This window comes from Lathyrus oleraceus, chromosome 4, assembly GCF_024323335.1.
Source record: "Lathyrus oleraceus cultivar Zhongwan6 chromosome 4, CAAS_Psat_ZW6_1.0, whole genome shotgun sequence".
Taxonomy (NCBI): domain Eukaryota; kingdom Viridiplantae; phylum Streptophyta; class Magnoliopsida; order Fabales; family Fabaceae; genus Lathyrus; species Lathyrus oleraceus.
Genome location: NC_066582.1, coordinates 60,579,465 through 60,584,049, shown reverse-complemented (window position 1 = coordinate 60,584,049; position 4,585 = coordinate 60,579,465).

Below are 4,585 nucleotides of genomic sequence, written 5' to 3'. Positions count from 1 at the left end.
AAGTGGAAAGCTGACACTGGATTTGGATGTTGAATACCAGGGCTCGACGAGTCGACGGGTGTTCTGTGCCAGAATTTCCTTGTTTCCCCAAGCAGAGGCGGAATTGTTATCTCCCCAGCAGATTCAAGGTCCGAGTCTTCCCTAGCAGGGTCAGGATGGTTATCTCCCCAGCAGGTTTTAGATCGATGTTTCCTCAGCAGCCAGGCCTGAAGGTTGCTATTTCCCCAGCGAAGTCCCCAAGTGGATCGGGACCAGTGGAGGTTATCCCTAACGAAGGTGGTCCTTTTCCCAATAGCAGGGTTATTCCCCAGCAGGGTGGAGGTTGGAGTGTTAGTGTATTCCTCAGCAGAGTGCCTCGAGCTCCCCAGAAGAGTCCCTTGAGGGGGATACTTTTTATGCATTCATCACTTAGATAAGCATAGCAGGTTGCATAGCTAATTGCGTAGAATTTCCATAAATATGGAGCATTATGCTAAAAAATCATCAGTATGCATAAGCATCGCAAGCATAAGCTAGTCTCAAGCCGTGGTTATTGTTTGAGAGGTGGTTTCGCCAGAAGGTGAAGATGTTACTACAAGGAGTTTGGCATCGTGATTTTGAATCAACAATATTCCCCAGTAGTGCGATATTGGAGGAAGGGTTTCTGTCGTGCGGAGATGGAAGTGCTAATCCGAGAAGTTTCGGGGTCCAAAAAGAAAAGTAAAGAGAGAAAAATCCCCAGCTGAGCGCAATTTGTTCGTTTGCTAGGGTTGAATAGAGGATAGCATGCTCATGGCTTGTTATCCCCAACATGGGTCGTGGACACGTATGCCGCCTCATCTATCATCGTCCCTTATTTCTGCCGAGGTCGGCAGGCATGACAAGTTTCGGGTATTCAGACTGATGTGGCGTTCATGCCAGTTTTTGGGTACTCAAGACCCTTGTGGGTAGGGGTGGCAAAACGGGCTCGGCCCGCGGGAATTCCCCGCCCCGCCCGCACTTTTGTGCGGGGTGGGCCAAGGATTTAGGCCCTCACCCTCTAATGTGTCCGCCCCGCCCCGCCCCGTTTTTTCGTGGGCTTTTGCGGGCACATGTATTTACATAAATTTTTGTATTTTTAGGCTTAAAGAGTGCAGTGCCCGCGGGCATTCCCCGCCCCGCCCTCACTTTTTTGCGGGGCGGGCCTATGTTTTAGGCCCACATCCTCAACTATGACCGCCCCGCCCCGCCCCGTTTTTTTCCGGGCTTTTGCGGGGCGGGCCTAAACGGGGCGGGCATGCCCGTTTGCCACCCCTACTTGTGGGTATTATGACCAGTTTCCGATTTTCAGATCGAAGAAGTTTCCGACGTTCAGGTCGAAGAACTTGTGGCATTCAGGCCAGTTTCCGATTTTCAGATCGAAGAAGTTTCCGGTGTTCAGGCCGAGGTGGGTATTCAGACCAGTTTCCGATTTTCAGATCGAAGAAGTTTCCGATGTTCAGGTCGAAGAACTTGTGGCATTCACGCCAGTTTCCGATTTTCAGATCGAAGAAGTTTCCGACGTTCAGGTCGAAGAACTTGTGACATTCAGGCCAGTTTCCGATTTTCAGATCGAAGAAGTTTCCGGTGTTCAGGCCGAAGTGGGTATTCAGACCAGTTTCTGATTTTCAGATCGAAGAAGCTTCCGAAGTTCAGATCGATGCAGCTTGTGGCACTCAGGCCAGCTTTCCAGTATTCAAACCGAAGTGGCGTTCAGGCCAGTTGTTGGGCATTCAGGCCAATCTCCCGGTATTCAGACCGATATCAATACTCTCATATTCTGATGCTCAGTATTCAGACTAATGAGCGGCGTTCCGGCCATGGTTATCCCTGTGTTACCATTTATTTTGGTATCCAGGTCAACATTTCTGTTAGGTATTCAGGCCGACTTTCTATGTACCAGACGGATTCTTCTTTTAAGATTAATTCTTTGCCGATTCTGACAGGCATTGTTAATTATTTCCCATCAGAGTGCAAATTATTCGTCTGTTCTTGGTATTCAATCCCTCTTCATCCTGATCATCTGAAAGCCGAGGCTGTTCATATCGACATGTTTATAGTGGATTGAATAGGGGCAGCTGTAACAGCTCAAAATTTGCCCTCCTCTCTTGGGACTAGCTTGGCATAGTGCATTTCATTTTGTAGGACATTAAGCATTACATCTTTGCATATCATGTGCAATGAGCAAGTCATCCTCCTAGGTCTTTCTCAGAAGATGGAGAGGTTAAGAGATTCAAGCCTGAGGGTCTCATAAATTGATCACTAATCATCCGAGGTTTGTGCTTCAATTAGGGTTTTTGGTTCCTCAAGGAGGTTGGGTATTATCTTGGTTGAAATGGTACATCATCATCATCATGGTTCATTATTCCTGATCAGGTTCCTTGGGATTAGGGTTTTGACCTCTGGTCAACCCTAATCAGTTGCATTCTTCTAGTCAGGGTTTTGCAAGGAGATGAGGTCTTTAATGAGATGGAGATCATCATGTGATTTTATTGAGCTTGTATAATCTAGGGTTTCATGTTGGAGTTATTTCATCAAGTGGTTAAGGCTCAGAACTCCTCAGTACATGACCAATTCATCTGAGGCCCACAAAAGTCAACAAAAGTCAACTGTCAGGTCAACTGTTGGATTTGGAGGTGGGAAGTGGCTAGAAATACTTCATTCATGTTCAAACAAGTCTCATTTGACATTTAAAACATCAACATTGAAGAATTTAAAGTCAGGTCAAAACTTTCCAAAAATAGAAAGTGACCTATAATTTGAATTTGCCAAAAATGGAAAGGTTTTAGCCTAGCTTCAACTTCAAATTACATCATCAAGAAAGCTTCAAATGAAATTTTGTTGAACATGAAAGTTATAGATCTTTCTCTCCCATTTCCAAAAAGTCCAAGATCATCAATTTCTCATGTGTGGTTAGGGATATATGATCAAAACTTGACGAAGTATGCATTGGACTTCAAATGGACATAACTTCTCAACCAAAGCTCCAAATTGAATGGCTCTTTTTGCATTTTTCTTCTCTTAACCTCTAGTTTCCGAATCCTACATTGCATTACATGAATTATATTCACATGATCATTTGATAATTCCTTGGATTTTTGGAGGGAAAACTTGAAATTTAAAATTGGTGCATTATTTGATCTTTTTCCCACCACCATTGGCTCCAAAACAGAATTTTGAGTGAAATTAAATCAATTTTCGTGCACTATTCACATGCATATCATGCATAAGGGTGAAAAATCACATTGGCACATACACCTCATTTTTTGCTAAACTCACTTTGCCTTGGCTTAAACATGATTAAAGAGTGATTAGTAGGAGCTATATATACCAAAACCCTAACTGTTTTTCAGATAAACAATCATTTTTTCAGATCTAGATCCAAATCTCTCAAAATTCTCTCTCAAAATTTCTTCAAATTTCTTCAAACAATATCCATTTCTTTTGCTTGATTCATCATCCTGAAGTATCATTGAGCAAGATTGGACGTGGAATGGAGTGAAATTGTGCCTGTTTGTTCATAATGGAAGCTTGGAAGCATTAATGGTGAATTCAAATTCTGGTGAAATCAAGAGCAATTAGACTTCAATCTTCCTTCCAATCACCTCACTAAGCATCATAGAAGAACTTTGAAGCATCACAAGGCCTGGATAGCACGATTCAACAGATCTGCTCTTCAAGAGGTTCCAAATTGATTCTCTTAATTCTCAAATTTATTATGCTATTATTGTAGATCTAAGTTTGCTGGTGATGCTGAGCTTTGAACCATGAAATTTCGTGCAAAATTGAATGAGTTAGGGTTGTTTAAAGTTTTGTGCATGAATGATGATTGCTTCGATTCTCTTTGTATGTGTTGATTCAAGCTTAGCTATGCATGTATTCTTGATGTATGATGAAGGATCTACACGTTGATGTGTTCAATTTGGAATTATGGTAAATTTGTTCTTGATGTTCTTGAGATGCTTCACTGTTCATGCATGGCACGATGAAGAAGATGAAGTTTGAGATTAGGCAACGCTTTTGATTTGTATTTGCCACGCAAAACCGTTCCTGTATGTTCATGTTAGGGCTTAATTGTGATTGGTTAATGCTAATGGCCATGCGTGCATTCTGATTGGTCAGTTTGTTTGACCGCGTGCTTGGCTGCCACCACATAAGTGGAACGCAGCGTTTTGGCTGCTGGCGCCATTATTCAAAAATTAAATAAATTATTTCATTTCATTTTCTTTTATTTGTCACACTTTATTTCATTTCATTTCAAATCTTCAAAATATCATATCTAATTGAAAACGTATCCAAAAATTACCAGGTTTTTTGCATTGTGATCCTTGATTTGTCTACTTTTTTATCATTATGATTTTAAAAGTTGTGCTTGGCTGGATATTTTTTGGTGCTAGGATGTTTGAGTACATGTCCATATTTGACCTTGCCTTGGTTATCATGTTGTGAAATGATGGTCTTTGATCCAATGAATGTGAAATTTTTCATGCTATAATTAGACATATTGCTTGACATTTTGGTGTTGATTTGGTATTTTTATCAATTGTCATTTCTGTTTTATGATTTTTCTATCTTGGTGTGACAATTT